General features: G+C 50.6%; 1 long non-coding RNA gene across 1 annotated transcript; it reads left to right on the top strand.

The window, feature by feature from the left end:
* Positions 1-4,480: 4,480 nt before the first annotated feature.
* LOC112448767 (uncharacterized) lies at positions 4,481-23,902 on the top strand. The gene is made up of 3 exons (XR_003037136.2): positions 4,481-9,486; positions 9,963-10,109; positions 16,781-23,902. It is a non-coding gene; the product is annotated as an uncharacterized lncRNA (long non-coding RNA).
* Positions 23,903-25,459: the final 1,557 nt, after the last annotated feature.

Consider the following 25,459-nt stretch of genomic DNA (forward strand, 5'->3'; position numbering starts at 1 on the left):
CCTACTCTGTCTTGCCTCCTCCAAGAAGCCTTCCCTGGTTCTCATGTTGGGTCAGGCCCCTCTGTGTCCCTGCTGCAAGCACAGTAGATATGTCCTGATCAACACACTATTATAGAGCAGTTCTTGGTTTAGGCGACTGGCTTCCAAGAGACTGTGCCCCATCTCACCCCCTGCCAAGTCTGGCTCAACAGCAGTCCAACGTTTTGATGAATAAATTGATGGATTTATTCTGTGACCTTGAACAAATCCCCTCTGTCCCATTCTAACAAGGGGAAAGCACTGTCTTTCTTGGATAAGTAGGAGGGAGGAGCCCTGAGGTAGAAGGGGCAGGGCCAGGAGAGGAATGGAAGAGCTTGTGGCTAAATGGGATCCCTCAGGGGCAACCATGCTGGCTTAAGCAGTGACAGCTAGAGTAGAGAGTTGCCCCATATCCTGATGAGCCCCGGGTGAAGGGCTCTCCCCACATGAGGATGGAAGAGCAGGGTCCCTTGGCAAGGCCAACTGAAAAAAAGGAGGTCTCTGTTTTCAGGCTCTTCCCGTTCAGTAATGTGGCTCCCAAGAGCCCCCCACAGGATCTGCCCACCCTCCCTCCCAGCCATCAGCACAGCTGTGACCTTGAACTGGTCACCACTCATCCCTGGACTTCCAAGTTCTCTTCTCTCCTGCCCAGGGCTTAAGGTGCCACCATGGGCCGGTGCCTGGGAAGGAGGCCAGGGATGGACTCCTGGCTGGCTGACCACTCCCCAGTGGGGTGTTGGCCTCAGCAGGCAGGTTTCAGCTTTCAGAGTGTTTTCCTGTCTAGGGCACTTTCTATTTTTCAATACTTTTCCTAACTCATCCAAACAAGAAAAAAGGAAACTGGTGAACCTTCTAAGGGCTAGGAGGGTTGGGGGTAGGCAGAATTTACCCTGGTAAAGGCCAGAGGCAGGGCTAGGGGCCCCTCTACCCCCATCCCCCCATCGCCCCACTCCCCTCCCTGCCAGGCTGACTCATTGTTTTGCAACAAACAGGCGGCCAGGCCCTGGCCCTGGCAGTTTCTCGAAGTCCAGCCTCAAAGCAGGCTGGGTTCAATCCCTGCCCTCCTAACGGCCCAGGCAGGCCTGGGATGATTGGGTTATCTCTGCCTGCATCCCCTTTGTTTGGGGCAGCCACTTGCTAACCTGAAGTAAACACACTTGTCTCTGGACACATGAGAAGAGAAGGGGCTGTTATCTTTGAGACCAGAGAGATTCCTCTCCCCTGACAGGTTCCTCTGCAAAGGGGAGGGATTTCAGATGGTAGCATCCAGAGACTGGTGCCCACATTCAAATCCCAGCTCCGCCTGCCACTTACTGTGGGTGGCCTTGGGCAAGTCACCAACCCTATCTGCTTCGACCTCCCCAGTCTACAAAATATTGGGATACCAGTACCTACTTCAGAGTTGTTCTGAGCATTGATGAGTTCATATTTTAAATGGGCTATATGTCGTTATTGTTTAGTTGTGTCTGACTCTATTGTGACCCCACGGACTGTAGCCTGTCAGGCTCCTCTGTCCATGGAATTTCACAGACAACAATACTGGAGTGGGTTGCTATTTCCTTCTCCAGGGAATCTTCCAGACCTAGGGATTGAACCTTCCTCTCCAGCATTGGCAGACGGATTCTTTACCACTGAGCCACCAGGGAAGCCCAAGTGGACTATATAAATACTATTAAAAAAAAAAAAAAAGCTCTATATAAGTGGTGTTAAATGAGGGTAGGGGGAAGGTCTATAATAATGAACACCCTAATCCAGGCTCTGAGGGCATTTCCCAGTCCCCTATCCCCACCATCTCCCACTCACTCCCCTCAGTGGGCCAAGCTTCTTTACTTTGCATCCCTGAACAGAGGGCATTGATGGGCCCCAGCAGGTAGGCACTGGGGCCCCATGCTCCTTTTCAAATGGAAGTTGTGCAGGGGAAATCCTCAAGGGAGGTAGGCGCCAGCCTGGGGAGGGTCTGGCCACCTGAGGGGCTGCATGGAGAGGGTTTGCAAGAGCTTTTAGAATTTCAAAAAGAATCCCCAGGAATGGATAGTCCACAGGGGTGGAGTGATGGAGAGGGCCAGGGCAGGGTGGGGGTGGCGGAGGGGTGGGGGCGGGGTGGAGGTTGTGTGGCAAACTCCCTGAAGTCCACTGGGGGTACCTGTCCCTCCATTTTCTTTTCTGGACTGAATTTCCCAAATAGTCTGATTTCTTAGGCTCAAGTACCAGATTCAAATCTTGGTTCTGACCTTACGAGAGACTCTGGGCACGTTAATTACTCTCTCTCTCTCTAAAGCTTATTTTCCTTGTCTGTGACAAGAGGTAATAATCCCGCCTTGCAGGGCTGGCAGGGGATTAAATGAGGCAACACAGACAAAGCTCTTAGTGTGAGGCCGCCGGGGGGCAGGACTTCATCGACGAGTGTCCTCTAGCCCACCCCCACCCCATCCTCACCCGAGACCAGAGAATCTCCTTACCTCCAGCCGGACTCCATTTGGCAGTAGACTGATACCCCTCCCCACCCCTGCTTCCTGCATCCTTTGTAATGAATCCAAGGACCTAGGCGGGCTTCTGAACCTCTTCCCTCCTGGTTTCCCCAGTGGGGAAAAGAAGTTGAGTCCAATTCAGCAGCACTGGAGACTGGCGTTGGGGTCCAGTCTCCTCCATTACTAGCAGTGAGTCCCGGGTCACAAGCCTCTATCACTCATTCATTCAGCAAATATTTCTGAGCCCCTGCTCTGCGCCTGACACTGTACAGGGTGCTGCAGGCACAATGAAAAAGATAAATCCAATCCCTGAGATCAGAGAATCATAGTCTGTCAAGGAAGACAAACATTAAATATATATACAGTAACATAATTATTGAGTGCTACAGAGAGTGAAGGTGCTGTGGAATGATATTTCATGGAGGGCTCAAGAGACAGTATTTCTGTGGCTTGAGCCAGGACCTGAAGGATAGTGAGGAGTGAAAAATAAGAGCGGGGAAGGAAGAGGGGAAGAACACTGTACAGACAGCAGAAATAACAAGTGCAAAGGCCCTAAGATCAGAAGACTTTGGTACTCTTACTGAAGGGAGCCTATAGTGAATGAGCCAAAGAGAGGTTCACGATGAGGTTGAAGAACAGAAAGGGCTAGATCTGGTTGGACCACATAGACCTTGGGAAAGACTTTGGACTAGAATCATTGGGTAGTTTTAAGGAGTGGGGGATACAGTTAGAGTACTTTCAAAAATGTGTCTAGCAGGTCAATGGATAATGGCTTGGAATGGAATCAGAGAGACCAAGGAGCAGACTATCTTTCAAGGGAGAGGGGGTTGTGGTTGGACTAACAGAGAAGTGGGCAGAGTCACGACATGCTTAAGGAGTGGGTACAATAGGAATTGGTAATAGGGTGACTATGGAGGTCAAAGGAGATGATGTCAAATATAAGGCTCAAGTTCTGACCTGGGAAACTAGGCAAAGGGTAGGACCAGTTACTGAGAGAAGAAGCCCCAGAGCAGGGGCAGATTGCATGGGAGTGGGGATAACAGAAGCCTAGTTTTAGAGATCTTTGTTTGAAATACCTATATCAAGTAGAGGCTGGATATTTCAGACTTGAGTTTAAAAGAGAGGTCCAGATTGAGCATTGGAAATTGTAGAAATGGAATGAGCATTGGAAATTGTAGAAATGGAATCAGCATAGGAATGGATAAGATTGCCTGGGAAAGAGGAATCTATGACAGTCAGAGGACCAGGCCAAAGACCTGAGGTGCACCCCATTTAAATGTCAAGTGAAACGGAGCCCCGGTTTTATCATCTCTAAAGTGGAGGTAATAATACCCAATGGCTCACAGCATAACTGAGGATTATATTAAGTCATGGATGTAAGACACTGTACCCGGCGCCTTGCACACAGCACAAATACAACAAACTCTGAGTAGGAAAGCTTCGAGGATGGATTTGGTTGGTAATTCTCTTCATTTGCAAGTGATAGAATCTCAAACTAGTTTTAGAAAAAGAGTTTCTTCAAAGGATTCAGGATATCTCCTACAATCAGGGGAAGAACTGAATCACTAAGCCACAGCACAAAGGGCAGAACTGAGGTCCTTGGAGGGACTCGCTTCTCGCTCTGCTTCCTGTTGGGTTCAACTTCTTTCCTGTGAAGGGGCGTGCAGCTGCTGACCCTGTCTGCATTTCATGTCTTGATGCTCCCTCCTCCAGAGAGGGACTTATATTCTGATCCCAAAGTAACAGAATCTCAGGGAAGGAATCGCCATGGTTCCACTTTGTTTGGGCACCTCCCCCTGCCCCGCTCAGTGGCTCAGGGTGGAGGAACAAAGGGACTGGCATTTACAGTAACATCGTGGCATTGTCATGTGGGGGTGGGGGAGGGGAAGGAAGACTGCTAGGTCAGCAAAAACAAAAGGCAGTCCAAATTATTAACCTGGAAATGAGCTTGCAGTCAAGAAAGGGGGCTAATTAGTACCCGCAGGTGACTAAAAATGAAACACAACACCCGGCTATGTTACCACCAATTGATCCTTGACACTCCCTTGATAACCCCCTACCCTCCACCCCACAGCTCCCACTCACCTGGACTCAGCAGTAACCTCATCACCTGTCCCTGGTGTTTCCCCTACAGGCTTCCTCCTTCCTTGACCCCTGCCCCCACCCCCCACACACACCACCCCCTGCCCCAGGCCAGAGCAGTCCTTGCAAATGGACCTCCCCTTGGCCCACTTTTTTTTTTTTTTCCTAATATTTACTTAATTTATTTATTTGGCTGTGCCAGGTCTTAGTTACAGCATGTGAGATCTAGTTCCCTGACCAGGTATCAAACCCAGGCCCACTCCTGAGAGCTCAGCTTCTTAGCCACTGAACCACCAGGGAAGTCCCTTGACCCTACTTTGAAGTATTCCCTTTTCAGGGCCTTCAGTAGCCATCCCAGACCCTAGGATTGAAGCCAATTCCTTTTTTTTTTCTTTTTTACATATTCTTTTTCATTATGATTTACTACAGGATATTCAATATAGTTCCCTGTACTATACAGCAGGGCTTTGTTTATCTATTTTATATATAGAAGTTTGTATCTGCTAATCCCAAACTCCTAGCTTATTCTTCTCCACCCTCTTTCCTCTTTGGTTCGTAAGTTGGTTTTCTATGTCTGTGAGTCTGTTTTGCAAATAAGTTCATATTTTAGATTCTACATATACCTGATGTCACATGGCGTATGCCTTTCTCCTTCTGACTCACTTCACTTAATATGATAATCTCTAGGTCCTTCCATGTTGCTGCAAATAGCACTGTTTCCTTTTTTTAATGGCTGAGCCTTTTCCTTTAAAAAAAGGAAACAGCGCTATTTGCATTTTGTCTAAAGAAATACCGTATCTTCTTCAGCCATTTCTCTGTCAGTGGATATTCAGGTTGCTTCCAAGTCTTAGCTGTTGTGGATAGTGCTGCTATGAACATTGGGGGTGCGTTATCTTTTCAAATTTTACTTTTCTCTGAATATATACCCAGGAGTAGGACTGCTGAATCATGTGGCAACTCTATTTTGAGTTTTTTAAGGAACCTCTATACTGTCCTCCATAATGTCTACCACCAGTTTATGTTCCCAACAGTTTGGGAGGGTTCCCTATTCTCCACACCTTCTCCAGCATTTGTTATTTGTAGACTTTTTAATGATGTTGAAGTCAGTTTCTTTGGCTTGACCTCTCAACCTTCCCCTCTGCTGTTACCACACCTCTCAAATCATTTCAGGCCCAGTTTACCCCAAACCTCCTCCCTCCCAGAAGGGCCCCCTGACCTCTGCAACCTCAGAGCCCCCTGCCCCTGGTCTCCAACCGGTCTGCTGCAATGTTCATCGCTCACATTGAGGGTGTGCCTGCCACATGTCAGTCCCTGAGGTCAGTAGGTGCTCTCATATGCATCTTACCTACTCCCTGGAAGACAGGCTCCACCATCTCCCTTTGACAGGGAGGAAGCATGCTCGGCGAAGTTCAGTGATTTTTCCCAAATCACACAGTTGGTTAGTGAAATAACCAGGACTTGAATCCAAGACTGACAACTGACCTCAAAACTTTTGCTCTAAACCAGGAGCCAGCAAACTATGACCCTGAAGGCCACCTTCTGCCCACTGTCTGCTTTTGTGCAACTTAAGAGCTAAGAATGATTTTTACGTGATTAGGGGGAAAAAAAATCCAAAGAAGCATAACATTTTGGCACATGAAGTTGACATTTCAGTGTCCATTAATAAAATTTCACTGGAGTTCAGGAACACCCACTTGTTTAGACGTTGTCGACGGTTATTTTCACACTACGATGGCAGACTTGTGATGGAGAACAGCCTAAAATTTTTACTTTTTGATCCTTCACAGAAGTTAGCTCCAAAAGGCGCCACCAGGCTGCCTCCTGTGGATGACACTCAAACCCATGGAGTTCTAAACACACCATCTGCCTCTACAGATTGCTGCCCTTCTCTAAGTGCTGCGCTTGCTGTAGAATCTTGGTGAGAAAGCGAGGTGGAGTTTAGCCTCTTTGTATCCCTAGGTACTCAAGACTTGCCCCAGATGGGACTGAAGTTGCAACATCTGAGAATGTTGAAGAAATTCTTCTAAACCAGCCCCTCCTGTCATTCCCCAGGCTGAGCCAGGCCCTTCATCCAGGGTGGGCAGTGGGAGACCTTTGCCCCGACAGGATCTGATTATTCTGGCCTTGTTTGGTTTTCAAGGAATCAGCTTCAAGGAAAGAAGCAGAAGAATTGAGTCTTATCCAGAAGAATGTGGTGGAGATTTGTCCCGGGGACTAAGTGGGATGGTGAAAGAGAAAGCGCAAAGCCTGAAGACTGGCATGCGTGTCATAGATTCTGGATGAACTGCAGCTTTTGTGAGGAGGAAGGGGAGGAGGTAGCAATTGGGAAATTCTGGCTTTTCCTTGCCTGTAGGGGGCTTTTGTGTAACAGAAAGAGGCTTGGCTTCCTCCCACACAGGGGGCCCTGCCCACCCCCAGGACACTTTTGGGGAGTGAAGTGGGAAGTGGGCTGCAGCTCTGGCACACACGTCATAGCTGTGGATGGGAGCCCTGCTGGACCTAAGAGCAGGGAGACCCCAGGAGGGTTTTCTAGGTTACCCGCCCCCTCACCTTCACCACCACCTCTAGCCTATTCACGAACTTTCCTGAGCTTCAGTTTTCTCTGCTGTTTAATGGGGGTGCTTGTCTTCTCTTCCTCGGGCAGTTCTGAGAATGAAATGAAGGATCAAGTGTGGAAGTCAGGATGGAGAGTTTTGATGTTAACTAAATGACCAAACGGAAGCCTGCCATCTGGGGTCCTCCAGAAACTGCTATTGACAGGAAGGGCTTTGTTGTTGACTTTCCAGAAAGTATATGTTGTAGAGTCTGCAAAGCAGAGGGCTATATTGTCCATAACTTATCATGGCTAGTATCGTTTCTACACTTAATCTTGCCTTTGGGGGCAGAGGTGGGGGCAGTAGGAGAGGAAATGCAGAGAGAGGATGAAATACTACAGCAGTATTTCTCCAACTTCACCTGTGGGAGCTGTTTAAAAGCAGATTCTGATCCAGTAGGTCTGAAAGGCGTGGGGCCTGGAAGTCTGCATTTCTGACAGGGTCCCAGAGGACACTCATTTGAGGACTACACTCTGTCACAAGGGCTAGAAGACCCTAGAGTAGCCGGAGAAGGTGGGGCGGGGGTGTCCTTGCCCAAGGCGGGCAGTAGGAGCAGGGAATGTTTTCACCATCTCAGTGGACCTGTTTCTTGAAGTGAGGGGCAGACTCCCAGAACCCCAGGGATCAGCCTGGCTGGCCCCAGACTTGGAAACTGTGTGGGTGAAGCCTTCATGGAAGGACCCACACCCTCAGTGAGGGAACTGAATCTGGGGAGCCAAGGAAGGGCTGGGTTTCCCCCCAGATCAAAGCAGGTTCCTCAGCCTTTGATTCGCAAAGCAGCAGACCCTTCAGAAGCTGGCCTGAGTTTGGGGCTGGCTGGCCTTGGGGCCTGGGGTGAGTGGTCAGAGGCCCCCAGCCTGCTCTCCTTTTACATGACAGCTTGGCCGTCTAACAAAAGGGCAGTCCTTGAAAGGCCGTATGGGGCTGTTAAAAGCTTCCGGCAATGGTTTAATTGGGGGCGATTAAAGTGTCCACCTCAGGAAGGCCTACCCTTCAAAGGCCAACCAGGCCTGGCTCCCCTGCCCTCAGCCCCACCCCCAATGGTAGCCCTGCCCCCAGCCTCTCCCTTCAGCCCCTCAGCCCCCTTCCCTGGGGCTCCCTGCGGACCAAGGAAGTCAGCCTAGGGACCCTTTGGCCAGCCTGTCTGGGGGGATTCCGTCCTGGCCCCTGGACCATTGGTACCATTTGTTCACACAGTTTGGCCTCGTGGCTGAGTCGGTATGGGAGGCGGAGAAGGCTGAGTTTGAGACACAAAGGGCCCCAGAACAGGCCCACCCTGAGACTCCCGCCATCTCTCTCTCCCCCAGGAAACCTAGCCTGGTCTCTGGACCCATCCTCCCACTCCCTTACCAGCTCCTTTCCCCAGGCCCGTCGCCTGGCTGGAATTTCATGGTCCCTGTTGGGGTGCTCCCGTGGCCCACTATACGTTAAGCTTCCAGACATCTGCTGAGATACTATCTGGGAGCCGCTAGGGGCTCAGAGGGGACCAGAGAGGGACCGCAACTCAGAAAGGTGCCGGATAAGTGAATATAGTGAAAGCAATAGGGCCTGATACAGGTAAAAAGAGGTGAGCTCTGAGAAGGCCCTCACCTCTGGTGAGGCTGAGGGAGCAGACAGGCAGGGAAGACAACTTTCTGGAAGCAAGCAAGCCTAAAGTTAGGACATGGTCAGCTCAGTCTGGCCCATTTGCCAAGCTTGATGTTAAAAGCAAGACCACAGCTGACTTCACTAACAGATCTCACCACCCAACCAACTCAGGGATCCTCAGAAGGGGAAGTGGTATAGATTTTTCCATCAAGCCTAGAAACAGTTGTTCTGGGGGTACCTGGTTCAGACACTTCCCCAGGGCCCGTGAAGTGTCTCAGAATCTTCTCTAGCTGAGCCAGTAGACAGGGAGATGTCTTACGGGATTCTTTGGGTGCCATTTTCCTCTCCTGTCCCTTTCGCCCATCTCCCCACAGGCCTTTCTCTTCAGGTGCCCTGTTGTGTCTCCCAAGCCCTGCTCTCATCAGCCCCATCAGGCTTTGGCTGCATGTTGACCAGCCAGTGCTGCTCTGAGGACAGAGGTGCTGGGGACAAGGGTCTCTGGGATTTCCAGGTCCCAGGTTGGAAAAAGGAAAGTCTATCCTTTTTCCAGGGTGACGGTGAAGCGAAAGTATTAGCCTCTCAGTCATGTCTGACTCTTTGCGATCCCATAGACTGTAGCCTGCCAGACTTTTCTGTCCATGGGATTCTCCAGGCAAGAATACTGGAGTCAGTTGCCATGTCCTTCTCCAGGGGATCTTCCTGACCCAGGGATCAAACCGGCATCTCCCGCACTGCAGGTGAGTATGAGATAAAACCAAGCCCCGAAGCAGGGAGGCCTCAGCCTGAACTGAAGGCAGCAGAAAACCGGCCTTCTGACACCCCTGTCCTGTTCCAAGTCCTCTCTTGGGAGGAGACTCTGACTGTCCTCCCATGCACCCGACAGTTTTCCTGGCCTGTCTCCAGAACCTGCTCGAATCTCAGAGGCCCACACAGGACAGGGCCAAGTGAGAGAGCCTGAGAGGTAGGCAGGAGTGGGGTCTCTGAGCAGAGCATTGTGACTGGACCCCCAAAGCCAGGCAGGCACCATAACTTTGATTTTCAGCAATTCCTGATCCCAGAGATCTGGCTGCTGGTTCCCTCTGCACTCACAAGAGTGTCAAGCTGTGAGGCACACAACTCACCCCAAGCCCCTTCTCTATCTCTGAAGGCTCCTGGTGGGCAGAGCAGGCAGCATCAAAGATTCTCATGTGAACTGTCCACCCCTCCCTCCTAGCCTCAGCCTGGCAAGAAGCCCTCTAATGAAGCAGCTCCAGACTTTCAGATCCATCCACTGGAAATACAACCTGAGTTGTTCCCTCACCCAGGGCGTGCACCGAGGACAGGGAGGCACCGTTACTACGTGGGGCTACAGAAAGAAATTGTAAGTGTTGGTGAGGATGTGGAGAATGTAAATACACTCCTACATTCTTGGTGGGAATGTAAATTGGTGCAGCCACTATGGAAAACATGAGGGAGATTCCTCAAAGAATTAAGAATAGAACTATCATGCTGCTGCTGCTAAGTTGCTTCAGTAGTGTCAGACTCTGTGCGACCCCAGAGACGGCAGCCCACAAGGCTCCCCCATCCCTGGGATTCTCCAGGCAAGAACACTGGAGTGGGCTGCCATTTCCTTCTCCAATGCATGAAAATGAAAAGTGAAAGTGCAGTCTCTCAGTCATGTCTGACTCTTCGCGACCCCATGGACTGCAGCCCACCAGGCTCCTCCATCCATGGGATTTTCCTATCATATGATCCAGCTATCCCACTTCTGGGCATAAGAATACGAAAACACTAATTCAAAAAGACATATGCACCCCTATGTTCATTGTACCATTTACATAGCCAAGATATGAAGGCAACCTCAGTGTCCATTGACAGATGAATGGATAAAGAAGATGTGTATAAAGAAGATACACACACACATACACAATGGAATACTACTCACTACTCAGCCATAAACAGTGAAATCTTTCTGCTTGTGATAACATGGATGGACCTTGAGAGTATTACATTAAGTGAAATTAGTCATGCAGAGAAATACAAACACCATATCATTTCATTCATATGTGGAGTATAAAAAACAAACAAATAAGCAAAATAAATGAACAAACCAAAGAGAAATAGATACACGTAGATACAGAGAACCCAACAGTGGTTATCATAGGGGAAGGAGTGGAGGGAGATGGGAGGGAAAAATGGAAAAGGGGATCAAGTGTATGGTGACAGATGGAAATGAAATTTTTGGTGGTGAGCACACTGTAATATATACAGAAGTATATGAAATGTAATGTTAGAAACCAATGTTACCTCAATTAAAATTAAAAAAAAAAGAATCAGGGCTATGGAAACTCAGAAAAAGAGCTGTCTGCTTCCCCATTCTAGTCACTCTTGCTAAGACTTACTCTTTTCTACTAGGGTGACCAACTGTCTTGGTTTCCCTGGGACTGGGGGGACTTTCAGCTTAAAAATCTGGACAGTCCCAGGCAAACCATCTTGATTTGCTCAGGACTGAGGACTTTCTGAGGATGGGCTTTCAGTGTTAAAACTGGGAAGGACATGGTGGTCACCCTCTGTCCACCCTGTGAGGTTTTCCCTCACAGTCTGGCCTCTGCCCCCATCGATCCCCTGAGTCAGTGTCCAAAGGCCACCAACAACCTTCCAAGGTCAGTTCCTGTGGCCTCTTCTCCCTCCTCCTGCCCCATGGTGGGGTGGGAGGGTGGGGGGCATGGTGGAAGGCTGGGCTGTACCCAGCTGGCCTGGAGGGTGCATGGGGGTGGGGCAAGGGGTCAGGGAAACGACAGCCTCACTGTCCCACCCTCTCTAAGTCGGTTTCTGGGCCTGTGCCCTTTATCACCTCCTCACACTATCTGGCTGCCTGAAGGAGTATCTCCTCCTCATCCATCTGCCCTGACGCAGATAAGCTGAGGGGCCACCCCGACAAGACAGAGGGGAAGCTGTGGCCTGGGTCTTACACTGCCCTGAACCTTCTTGCTTGCCTGACCTTGGCCAGAAAAGCAGCAAAGCATCCCCCTGGGGCTTCTATATCCCAGGGTGGACAGGAATACCTATACTCACATGACGGATGGGAAAATGGAAGCAAGACAAATGCTGTGACTTGCCCAAGGTTTCTGGGCCAGACCTATAGAATGCACGGACTGTAAGAGTTTCAGAGAACGTGCCCGAAGGCTTCTGCGATGGAGCTCCATGGACTCAAACTTACACTCTGAGTCTAAGCAGGGTGAAAGACACACAGATGAAGATTCAGCACCCCCACGTCCCCAGTGGTCTCAGGCCATCCTCCCAAGTCACCCAAGCCCAGGGTCTTGAGACCTGCCTCCTTCAGGGCTCCTACCCCCAGCAGTCCTCCTGCCTGGGTTTTTCCCTGGCAACAAAACCTGCTCTTCGCTGCCAGAACTCAGCCTTAAGTGTTGTCAGGGTCGCACTTACCAGCCTTTCTGAGTTTCCATTGCTCCAGGATAACTGGACATTCCAAACCTTCCCCGACTAGTCCCAACCCCACCCACCACTCCTATGTCCATCCTCCAGGCAGTGGATATGGCCACACAAAATTCCTCATGGTTCCCAAACATGCCATGTCCTTTCTGGCTTCTGCTTACTCCAGCCCCTCTTTAGGAAAGAGACACCTTTCCCTCATCTAGATCTATGGCAACCCTGCTGGTCCCTAAAGGGCCAGCTGGAATGTTCCTCCAGGAAGCTTCCCTGAATACTCGAGTCAGAAACTAATTCTCCTTTAAATGGATTTAGCACTCACCATGTCCCAGGGGCTTCCCTCGTGGCTCAGACGGTAAAGCATCTGCCTGCAATGCAGGAGACCCGGGTTCAATTCCTGGGTCAGGAAGATCCTCTGGAGAAGGAAATGGCAATCTACTCCAGCACTCTTGCCTGGAAAATCCCATGGACGGAGGAGCCTGATAGGCTTACAGTCCATGGGATTGCAAAGAGTCGGACTGAGTCATGACTGAGCGACTTCTTTCACTTTTCATGTCCCAGGCACAGGCAAGGCCCTGTGTCTCATTTAACCCTCACAACAACCACGAGTATCAAGTACTTTACTATTATCATCCCCACGTTATGGACAAGAAACTGAAGCACAGAGAGGTCAGGTAGCAGGCCCAAAGTCACACAGCTGGAAAGGGACAGAGGCGGAGTTTAGGTTCTGGTTGTTTGGATCCAGAGCCTGAGCTGCAAGCCACCAGTGGCCTGACCCTAGCAGTGTTTATATCTCCATTAGGGCCCCCTCCTTGGCTACACTGCACTACAGAAGCTCCTTGGGGCAGGGAACATGCAGGATGGCTTCCTACCCGAGTCTTAGTATGCGCTTAGAGAGCTCAGAGAAGGACCTTTACCCCAGATTCCTACACAGCCCTAGAGGGAAGGAAAGAATTCTGTTTCCATTATCCCTACGGCCAATTCCACGGAGTCTCTGCCTGGCTTCTTTTTGGCCACGGGGGCCTGGTCCCAGCCTGAGCATGCGATGTGGATGGCACAGCTAGAGGGGGGCTGACAGCAGGGCTCCTGGGGGCCCCAGGAGCCCCCAGGACCTCTATCTGCCCCTCCAATCCTCCTTTCCTAAAGGCCATCCATACCCACCTCCTCTAAGAAGCTGTGTCTGCTTCCCCTAGACCTGCCCCTGTCTAGTTAGTCCCTTTGTCCTTGTCCTGCTGGTCTCCTGTCCCAGTTGGTGGATGTGTCCAGATGCCCATATCAACTCTAAGCTTTCTGCCTTGCAGCTCCCCCATAGAGGTACTCTAGCTGTACCTCTTTTTTAAAACAATTTTTTTCTATGGGACTTCCCTGGCAGTCCAGTGGTTAGGACTCCAGGCTTCCACTGCAGAGGGCCTGGGATCAACACTGGTTAGGGAACTAAGATCCCACAAGCCGTGTGGCATGACCAGAAAAAATTTTTTTTTTATGAAATTGATTCCCAATTTGAAGAGGCAGGACAATAACAGAGCTTGTGAAAATTTATAGAAATATTTGCTACAATATGCATATTGTATATTAATATACAATAAGAACCTGTCTGCCAATGCAGGAGATGTAAGAGATACAGGTTTGATCCCTGGGTTGGGAAGATCCCCTGGAGGAGGGCATGGCAACCCACTCAAATATTCTTGCCTGGAGAATCCCATGGACAGAGGAGCCTGGCAAGCTACAGTCCATAGGGTCACAAAGAGTTGGACACAACTGAAGCAACTTAGCACACAAGTACATACAATATTATATTAATTAAATAATATATGATATTAAGTTTCATGCTAAATAAATAATCCCAATATAATTTTTATTTCTATATAAAAATATAATATTGCACTCTTAAGACCATTAAGAGTTATTTGCATATTTTCTCTTTAGATAAATGACAAAATTCAGTCTTAAAAATTCAGCTGAAGGAGGGAACAGAGGAAAAATTACTGCTTTATGGGTAGTTTGCTGCCTGCTTTCAGATGTACCCTGAAGGCTTCAGTTCTCTGGTGGGTGTCAGCCAGGCTCAGATGTGCTGAGCTAACTGGAGGGTCTCAGGGCTGAGGCAGGGAGGGGAGGCGCATGCGTGCCCAAGGGGGTGTGCCTCTGTGAGTGTGTGTGTATGTGTGTACATGCCATGGGTGACTGTGAATCAGTTTGTATATGTGGGTGTGTAAGTGTGATGCACGTATGTCCTTGCACAGTCTGCTTATATGTGTGAATGCTCTGGGTACAGGCGAGCAGGTATTCAGGAGCCCTCCCTCCCCTATACACCCAACTCTACTCATCCCTGAGGGCGTGCCCCCACCCGCCTCACCCCTGAAGCCTGTTCTAACCCTCCAGCTCACACTGTCCTCTCCCTGCCCCTCCCTGTGACCCCGCAGCCCTGACCTGCTGACCTACATTACCAACACTGTTCATCTTGTTCTGGTTCAGGCTTGGAGCTTGGTCACCCTTGCTCTCTGGGGGCGAGGCTGACTCCTGTCAAATTACCCCAAAGTCCAGCTTAGGACAGGGGACACTGCCTTGCCCAGTACACACTCCTGACCTGAATTAAAGCCAACTGTATTGAAAGGAAACACATTTAAGTGACTGGAAACTAGAGCCCACTAGCTTTCCTCTTTCAGCTCTGAACTCTTTTACTGTATCTTTCCATCCATCCTTTCTCTTAACTTATTTGCTGTCTCAATGTTCAGCTTACAGAGTACTTCCTTGTACACCCATATCTCATTCAAATCTCATGACCACCCTTTAAGATAAGAATACTTATCCACAATGAGCAGATGATGAAACTGAAGCTCAGAGGGGCCGCTTCATGACTCATCCAAGGTCACTCAGCCTGGAAGCAGGGTCTAGAAACCTCACACCTGAATGGACACTGCCCCCCCACCCCCAGCCCCTCCCTACCAGTAAGCGCCTGGGGTCAGAGGGCAATCCCCAGCTTGGAGGGGGTTCTTCCTGACCTCTTGTAACTTCTCTGCATCCTGAGGTCACTGCTGGAAGGAGATGAACCAGGGACCCCACGGCCAGGGACAACCCCACCCAGCCAGCACTCCCAGCTGCAGGAGGGGCCGCGAGCTCAGTGGACATTGTTCCCAGCCTGTGGTTACTGATTTGACAACAGTCCTGTTCCTCTCCAGCCAGCCATGGAGTTAATGATTAAGGAAGGGATTAAATATTAACCACCTGTCGGGCCATGGCGTAATGTCTCTGTCTGCACCCGAGCCTACCTAAAAATACCTCCCACCTGCTGTGGGCCAGGCTCGCACAGGGCCTATAAGCCCCTTGTTCTGTCCATCACTTCCCCGTGCAGCCACCCTGGCCCTATCCCTAACCCAGCTTCTTCTCATCCAAGCCCTCTCCCATACCCACAGCACAGAACCAAGAGGTTTTCCTGTAGCTTGACAGCTGCAAGCCACACTGCTGACAGCAGTCCTGGTGGGCTTTCTGGAAGAGGAGGACTTGCCTGAAGCTAACTGCTCTGTGTTTTTGGAGACTGGAGGGTCAGAAGGTTACATTCCCCTGTGTGATCTGGTTTATCAATGTTCTTATCTCCTTGCCCAAATCCTTCTTCCACCTAGAGACCTCTTTGAATCTATGCTTCCTAGACCCCAACACCCCAGGCCACAAGGATTTATTTCACTAAAGAAATCACAAAAGAGAGGCACCCTCCCCAGTCAAGCTCTTCTTTTCCCCAGGGAGGATCTGGGGGCCAGCCCCCTCCAGGAAGTCTCTGAGACTGATCTAGGTCTAGGTTGTCCTGGACCTTGCTCCCTCAGCTTCCCTCAGCCCTGGCTGATTCAGGCTGGCGTGGGCTGTTGCCTATAGCTGCAGGAAGCTGGCTGCATCTGTTGGAACCGTCCTTTGAAGTTCAACCGTGCAGCCCATGTGGTCCTCCAAAGGCGAGGGCGGGGACAGCTGTATCACACCCAAGCCCGTGGTCAGCCTCTCCATGGCAGGAACCACAGACAGGATGACACAGGGCTCACTCAGTCTTCTTCTAGAAAAAACTGAATTCTCTACTCAAGTAATAATGGTACTGAAAGCTCTCGGTTTCTGCTCAGGGGGAAGCCCCGGTTTGCCTGCTGAACACCCATGTGGCCTTGGACTACCCTCTGTGTATTCTGCAGAACGGCATTCCCACTGCAAGCCTGGGGACAGACATGATCATCCCCATTTTACAGATGGGGAAACTGAGGCTGGGTGAGGTTAAACAGCTAGAAAGTGGCAAGAGGTTGGCTTGTCTGACCCAAAAGTCATACAAAATTTAAAAGAACCTAGCAGGGAACCCATATTCAGTTCTTCAAACCAGTTACTGGCCATGTCCTTCCTTCTTTTAACTTTCACCCATATTGATACTTGAACTCAATCCTGAAGAATTTTCCTGTGTGGGACTCTTCCCAGCAAATACACCCCTTGTTTCCTATGATCTGAGGATATGACCCAAGGAGACTCCACACAGATTCAGGAACTTCAGATGGGGATTTATTTCCAAGTCCCTCCTAAATTTGCTAAGGTTCTCACAGAGACTTCTAGAAGAACTTACCACCTTCCTTCTTTCTGCAGGTTGTAAACCATCTTACCAGACCCAGACTGCTTCGAATCAGCATTGCATAGAGGTTTCCTCACACCATCACTTGTGTTTACAAATGAGGAAACCGAGGCCACTGGAGGTCAAGGACATTACCTTCCACATGAGTTCTTCAGGGTGGCAGTGGCACCGAGTGTACCATGGCCTCGGCCTGGCACTAATGGGGGCCTGCAGGCCTGGGCAGGTTTTCCTTTGGGAGTTACAGCCTCTATATGAGGCTCAAAGCAGAACCCCTGCCCCCAGCTCACCCTGGCAGCCTCATCCTGCTCCCCTCTGCCCTAGCTCTGCCCCCAGGCCACTGCCCCCCACCTCGAGACTCTGCCCTCCTCCATCCTTGACACTGACCCTGAGGAACCCCAAGAAACTTAACCACATACAATATTCCCATCTCCCACCTCCCCCTACATACACCCTTTGACAAGGGCCACCCTGTGGGCAGGGAAGTGCCGCCAAGGCCCCGCCTCTTCACCAAGGCCCGCCCCTTCATCCAGGCCCCGCCCCTTCACCCAGGTTCAGAGGCCTGTCTCCACCCTGCTATTCGTGGGCTCTGCGTTTCTGTCTCTGACTTTTTCTTTCAAACACACACACAGTTACTGACAAACACTCACAAATTTAGGTGAATCCAGCAGGGCAGGAAGGAGGGAAGCTACGGCCCAAGGTCGAGACTGGTTTTAAATAGACGGCTCGCAACTATTTATTTGCATCTATTTGCATGGCAGATTTGGAAGCTCTCCATTTTCCCAAAGAACACAGAGAAGTAACGGATTTAGGGGCCCCAGGGGGCACCGAGGCCTCAGCGAGGTTTCCAAACGCCTAGATTGGGTCTCAGGATCCGGGTTTTGGAGTGCAGGAGGAGTAGAGAGGGGGCAGAACACCAAGCTGAATGGGGGGAGGGGAAACAGTAGATCTGAAACAGTAGATTCTGGGCGGGGCCTGGAAGAACCTTTTGAGCCTTGTCTGCCTTCCAAGGGCAGAGACCCCTGTTCTGGGCACCTACTCACTTGCAGACCACTGCAGGCCAGGGGGTAGGGGTAGGCGGGAATGAGTCAAAGGTTCAGGTGCGTGGAGAGGCACAACTTTGTTGGGAGCAGGTAGGGAAGGTAATGGAGAAGCCTGAGGATGGGCCTGGCAGAGGGGGAGCACAAGAGACACAGAGGCAGGGCCAGAAGAGGACAGGCAGGCGCCGTGAGGGGGATTAGGGGGTGGAACCCACGGAGACGGAGCATTCTGGGGGAGGGGGTGTTCCTGCTCTTTAGATGGGCCAGACGTCAGAGGTCCAGCGCTACCTGGCCTCCCACGCTGCACACCCGTTCTCAGTTTATTCCCCACAGAACCTGAGAGGAGATTCCAGGCAGCTGGAGCTCTGACCTGGCTCTCACCCACCCCTGGTTGGGTAACCTTAGGCAAGTCTCTGTCCCTCTCTGGGCCTTCGTTTCTTCTCCAGTAAATCATCTATGGGGCAATTGATTCCCATCGGCCCCCTCCTGTTCCACCTTGGTCCAGCCTCTCCTGATTCCCTGGGGGCTCAGGAAACATTAGTGTTTATCTTCAGGATCAAGTTCAAATGTGAGTGTTTAGGGTCTTTCTGGATCTGGTCTATCAAACTTAGCCTCATCTTTCCCTGTTGTCAGCAGTCCAGGAGGTCCAAGTCCTCCCTGGCCCTTGATCCTTGTTCCAGCCTCCTTTCCTCTTTTTACAGAGTGCCCCCACTTCTGGCTTTATTGTGCAGTTATGCAAGTCCCTGCAGATTAGAAGGACCCCCTTCCTTGGTCTACTACTCTTGTTGATGGCATCCTGGAATTTAAATTTTTGAATAAGGTGCCCCAATTCATTTTTGTCTTTGTCTCTCCAAATTATGTCCCAGCTTCCTCTCCTGTCAGGCCCTCCTCAGCCTCACCTCACTGTGGAGCCCTCACTGACCCAGGGAGAAGGTCGGGCCTGACGTGGTTAGAGCTGCCCGCCCACAGGATAGAAGCAGAGATCTTCTGCACGTCATAAATGCCACCTGGGGAGAATGGCTCAGGAACTGCCAGGGAACATGGAGAACAGAAGGGGCAAAGACCCTGACTGTCTTAGAAGGAAAGCTGACTTCTGTTAGTCTGATGGAGAGGCCAAGCACCTGGCCCAGGAAGGTCCTCATCTTATGAGGGCACATTGTGGGGAGGAGGGGTGAAAGTGAGTCCCACTTTCATGTGGGATGTGGGCTGCTTCTGAGGCTGGAGAAACAGAAGCTTGGGGCCACCCCACACTTAGCCCTCACCTTGCAGAGCTCCCAACTCCAAAAGCACCTCTTGGAGCATTTCCAAAGAGAACCCTGTCTACCAACATACCCCAGTGGCGGCCTGAGGCAACGCCTTTCCGGCTATCAATTGGTCTCATCTAGGACAGGCGCCCCTGGCTGCGGTTTCCTTTCCTTCAGGAGCGTGGGTCGGCCATCCTCCCTTCTCCCCACTCCCTGGCCCTGAGGGTGTGAGGTCTGGCCTCCCCAGGGCCCCACACCCACTCTGGAGCCACAAAGTGGGGTGGGGGCAGTGGCCTGAGCCTCTGCCAGATCAGGCGGAGCCTGATGGTCCTGGATGCAGAGGTGAGGCCGCAGGGCTGCTAGCCTGCTGAGACCCCAGGGCAGTGAGGGCCATGTTCTAGAGGAAGGGAAGTGGAATCAGCTAGCTGGACTGTTGCAACCACCTCTGGCTTCCCCTCCCTGTTGCTGCTGCTAAGTCACTTCAGTCGTGTCCGACTCTGTGTGACCCCATAGATGGCAGCCTACCAGGCTCCCCCGTCCCTGGGATTCTCCAGGCAAGAACACTGGAGTGGGTTGCCATTTCCTTCTCCAATGCATAAAAGTGAAAGTGAAGACGCTCAGTCGTATCCGACCCTCAGCGACCCCATGGACTGCAGCCTTCCAGGCTCCTCCATCTATGGGATTTTCCAGGCAAGAGTACTGGAGTGGGGTGCCATTGCCTTCTCCGGCTTCCCTTCCCAGCACCTTCTTTAACCGCAGTCTTGCCTGCATCACATACTTGACTGCCTGCCTCTGTGTGCTATCGCTTCAGTCGTGTCTGACTCTTTGCAACCCCATGGCCTGCAGTCTGCCAGGCTCCTCTGTCCATGGGGCTCCTCCAGGCACTGGGTTTCTGCTAATGGACCCTGTCTCTACCTAACTCCACTCGTCACTGAACATTTGCCTTGAGAATCTCTTTCCTAAGGAAGCCTTTCCTGAAGCAACCTCAGAGTTGCTTTAGTGTCTCCCTGGCCTTTCCCATGCTGCCCTCTCAGAAGATACTTGCCTGTGTGTGGCTCTAGCCTGATCAGCCCGGGGCCTCCTGAGGGCCAGTCTGTACCGTGTGTTCTCCATGACCCCGGCAGGTGCAGCTGGGACGACACTCTCAGGTGTGCCAGGGCAGTGAGGTTGGGGCAAGTGGGAGGGGGGACAAGTCAGGGTTTCTTCCCTTCAGACACGTGTGAAGTGTTGGTCCCACCTGCCACAGGGGTAAGAGCTGCTGTGTGTCATACCGTGTTCCTACAGAGTAGGTGGTCACAGGTGATGAGGTTGGGGCAAATCCAGGTAAAGTGACTCCTCAAGGCACACTGGCCGGGAAGAAGGTCCGCCTGCATGGGCTGTTAGGGGCCAAGTGGTGTTTGGGACCTCAGCTGCAGGACCCAAATATGTCCTGCTCTGAGGCAGGGGGCTGAACTTGCTGACCTCTCAAGGGCTTCCAGGCCAGGATTTGAGTACCCAAGCTGAGGCTGCAACCGATTCAAAGCCCCCTGACCTGCTGGCCCACGAAGCAAGGCCTCCCTCTCACCAGCCCAACTGGCTCCCAGTTCAGCTGCAGAAACGGCCCAACGTCTCTCTGGAGCCCAAACAGGAAGCTGGGGAGAAGGGGGCTAACGGCTGGGGATCTCTGAGTCTCCTTCAGGAAACATGTGGGGAGGTGGCGGGGGCAAACTTGGGGCTGCCCACCCTGCAGCCCCCATGCTAGAAGCCCAGCACAGGCACTGAGCACCCCCAACCCACCTCCTGGCTGGCAGGGACCCAAGCATGCCCGGGGAAACACTGTCCTCTTACGGGAGACATTGTGGAGAGGGTCTTTTAGAACCCTCGCTCCTGAGTGACTTTTGTGTTTTCATAGATTTTATTTTTTTAAACAGTTTTAGATTCACAGCAAAATTGAATAGAGAGTACAAGAGAGTTCTCATACACCACCCCCCTCCCAAACCCCCCACCCCGGCCCCTACACATGCAGAGCCTCCCCCATTATCAACATCTTCCACCAGAGTGGTATGTTTGTTCCAACTGATGAACCTACATGACACCACATTATCATCAAAGCCCATAGTTTACATTAGGATTCACTCTTGGTGTTGTACGTTCTGTGGGTTTGGACAAAAGTGTCGTGACGTATACCCACTACTATAGTATCAGGCAGAGTAGTTCTACCACCCCGCCAAAATCCTCTGTGTTCTGGCTATTCATCGTTCTCTCCCCTTTAACCCTCCCTGATCTTTCTACTGTCTCCAGAGTTCTGCCTTTTCCAGAATGTCATCAAGTTGGAGTTATACAGTATAGAGCCTTTTCAGATTGGCTTCTTTCACTTAGAAATACACATTTCAGGTTCCTCCATGTCTTTTCCTGGCTTATTATTCATTTCATTTAGCACTGAATAATATTCCATTGTCTGGAGTTACCAGAATTTGTTTATCCATTCACCTACTGAAGGACACTTTGGTTACTCCCAGGTTATGGCAATTATGAATAAAACTGCTACAAGTGTCTGTGGGCGGATTTTTGTGTGGACATAGTTTTCAGCTCATTTGGTAAATATCAAGGAGCATGATTGCAAGATCATAAACAGTATGTTTAGTTCTGCAAAAAAAAAAAAAAGGCAAAAAAAGCCCTGCCACACTGCCTACCTAAGTGCTGTGCCATTTTGCATTCTCACCAGAGATAGTGATAGTTCTTGATGTTCCACATCCTCGTCAGCATTTGGTGTTGTCAGGGTTCCAGATTTTGGCCATTCTAACAGGTATGTAATGGTATCTCGTTGTTTTAATTCATAATTTCATAATGGCATATGCTGATCATCTGGGTCAATTTTAAGGCAGGTTTTTCGTTTTTTTTTTCAAATAATCTTAGGATCATATTAACTTCATTTCTTATCAGTCCACTCTTGAGGGTCAAGTAGCCAGGATGGAGAAATGCCCGAATCTTAGGCACTGTTCAGTCACTGGCTCTCCATTAGCCTTGGCAAGTCAATTACCAACCTGGACTCAGTTTCTTAGCCTATAAAGTGTCTCTGTTCACTAGGCTATGGTCATGGCTTGGTATGGTGGCCAGCGGCAAGTGAAGCCAGCAGCCACAGGCTTTCTCACATGGTACTGGGCCAGCAGTGACTGCAAAATAAGGAGCCCCACAGGCAAGGGCTGAGGAGAGACTCAGAGGGCCACTGAACCCCCCATCAGATCCCTGGGCCCTCCAGGACTGGCCAGCAGGGTGTGGCAACCTGTCCACAGAGGGCGCTCCCTCAGGGAAGCCTGAGACCAGATATTCATAAAGCAGGATAGCCAATGGTAGGTCATGCAAATTGCAGGCAAACCTCAGGCGAGCAGATAGAGGTCCTGGTTCTTGTCTTCAGTAGCAAAGGAACCTAGGAGGGTCTTCCCTGGTGGTCCAATGGCTAAGACTCCGTGCTCTCCAGTGCAGAGGGCCAAGGTTTGATCCCTGATCAGGGAACTAGATCTAACATGTCACAACTGCAGATCCCACACCCCGTAACTAAGAGCTGGTGCAGCCAAATACATACGTACATACATAAATATTTTAGGAAAAGAAAGGAGCCTGTGCTCTGGGTTCTGGAAGGTTTAGCTCAAATGGGAGAGAGCGCCTCAAAGCTTTGAGAGCTGGCTGAGGCCTCTCAAAGTCCTCCTGAGCCAATTATGGGGGAAGAATCAAGACAGCACCCCCTCCCCCACCCCCTTTCAGAGCTCTCTGGGCCCTTTAGCTTCTTGTTCCCAGCCAGGCCCGCCCCCAGCAACCAGACCCAAGAAGACCATGCACACCTCCTACTCATCTACATTTCACCTCTTTTTTTTTTTTGGCACTACAGAAAAAGAGCAGAATGGCTTTTATTCCCCAGTGCTCAGATAACACCTGTTGGCATTTAAAAAATGAAAGCATACCTTGTTTTATTGTGTTTTTCTTTATTGCACTTCACAATATTGTATGTTTTACAAATTTGAGTGTTTGTGGCAAGTCCGTATTGTCAGGTGACAGCTAGGTTGTTTTTTTTTTTAGCAAATAAAGTATTTTTAAGTTAAGGTATATATGTTGCTTTTTTTAGACATAATGCTACTACACACTGAACACAGCATAGTGTAAACGTAACTTTTATATGCACTGGGAAACCAAACAGAAAAATTTGTGTGACTTGCTTTATTGTGACATTTATTTTATTGCAGTGGTCTGGAACTGAACCCACAAAATCTGTGAGGTATGCCTGTAATATTTTTCCCCTACGGACGTGGTAGGAAAATCAAACAAAAGAGAAAGATTTAAAATAAAACAAATCTCCCCCACCTTGCCTTCAATTTTCCCAACCTCTATCTGAGGATAACCAGGTAACAGTTTCTTGTGTCACCTGCCAGAAAAAAATGTTAGGCCGATACAAGCATATAATGCATGCACGTATACCCATTAAACAGAAGGCACAGGAAAAGCAGCAGTGCTGTAACACAGATCTTCCTTTGCTCTTGTAACCTCATAACTTAGTGATCTCTCTGGTCAGCACATGCAGACTCAGGCAATTTGGGGGCCATGTGGATTCTACCATCTCACAGACATGCTGTTGGAGCTGGCCTGGGCCCCTGCACACAGGTCTCTTTGTGGCATCCAGTCTCTTGTTAGAGCATTTTAAATGCTTACTCACCTCTTTCCTAATCACCCGCAGTCACCCTTGGGCCAGAATCTCTTGGGACTGTCTCAGAGCCTAGAACTCAGATATGCAATTAACCCAACGCAGGTAGAGAGAGCTCCTGGAGGTTTGCCTGGTGGCCTTGGGCAAGGCATGAACTTTCTCTGAACCTCAGTTTCTGCCTCTGTAGTATGGGATCATCCTCTCTGAAAGTGGAAGTAGAGATTTTTAAGAGACAGTGTGGTCTAATGAGCGGGCTTCCTTTACTTTTATGAAACTTGAAGCTCATTTGATGAAACAAAACTTCCCCTTGGACCTTCAGGGGACAGGGCAATCATAGATGAGGAAACAGAGACACAGAGGAGTTGAGGAACTTGCCCAAGGTCACACAGCTGATAAGTGGGAAAACTGGGAGGGAACCAGTCAGGCTGGCTCCAGAATCTGTGCTCTGAGAAACCAGATGGACCACGAAGCCTGCTGGAAGGCATGGCGTTATGGAGTGTCCGGGGGCTGGAGTAAGCTGGGTGGAGAAGGGGCAGGAGATGAATAGGGCTAAAGGAGGCAGAGGTACCTTCTCACCCAGTGCTCACCCGAGGGGCATGAGAGGGGAGTTGCCTTCTCTCTGCGTCCCTCCTCCCTGGAACCTAGCACCAGGGAGGACCTTTGTAGACTCCCAACTTTTCTACAAGTGACCAGAGGAAGGTTTGCATGGATGGTGCAAGGGTGGGAAAGAAAGTTGGGCCTTAACATTTTCTAGTGTTATTGTGTTCCACGTGTGGTATATTTTACCTCAGTTAATCCTTGCCCAGCAGACAACTTTCCTGCTGGGGGAGGTTAGCCATTTCAGTTCCTGACCAGCTCCTACCCTCTGAGGGTGGGTGACTGCCCAGGGTCCACTGACACAGGGGAACAGAGGGAAGGAGATATTCTCCTGGGTTTTTGGGACCTCACAGGCCAGGGCAAGTGGGCAGTATGCTTCCTCCAGAGGGGGATGGGGAGCCAGAGAGCCAGCCCTAGGCCACCCCTCCCTCTCCCCAGGGTCCCCCTTCCTTCCTGCTGTCCTGCCCTGTCTCTGACTTCGGCCAGACTCACAGCTGTCTCCTGAGTCATTTTTACTTTCTAGCTTTCTGGTTTTTACTCACCTGTCTCTGTAGTTTGAGTTTCCACCTTGGTAAGAATTCTGTCTCTCCCTCTCTCCTTTATACTAACAACAACACACAGCCAGCTCAGTTACAACTCCAAAGGACTCTCAGGGAAGAACCTCAAGGTCGAGGGGCCCCTGAACCTCTCAGCCCACTGAAGCCACCAGGGCGAGTCTTGGCTGCAGGTCCTCTGGGTCAGAGCCTGACTTTCCTGGGGCTGAGCAGTCCACCCACGCATGTACTGTGACACCTCTAGCTTCCATCATGGGCTCCCTGCCACGTCACGGCAGTTGGAAAGCCACCTTCTAAGGCTAGCACAACTTCAAGGGCCTGGGTTTGGTGGAGAATGTGCTGCCTAAGTGTTGGCCACTATTATTAAGATGAACTGGAGAAGGAACATCTGTGCATGGCCAGATGTCAGGCTGTGTGTCCAGAAGGACCTCAGGAGCTCAGAGCAGGGAGTGGAGACTCTAGGCTGGAGCAGTCAGGGAGGCTTCCTGGAAGAGAAGGCCTCAGATGTGGTGATAAGGGCTGAGGCTGGGAGTTGACTGGAAGGCAGGCATCTGGGCTGGGGATGAGATGTGCAGGGAAGTGGGGCACC

The sequence above is a fragment of the Bos taurus genome, chromosome 11, assembly GCF_002263795.3.
Source record: "Bos taurus isolate L1 Dominette 01449 registration number 42190680 breed Hereford chromosome 11, ARS-UCD2.0, whole genome shotgun sequence".
Lineage (NCBI taxonomy): Eukaryota > Metazoa > Chordata > Mammalia > Artiodactyla > Bovidae > Bos > Bos taurus.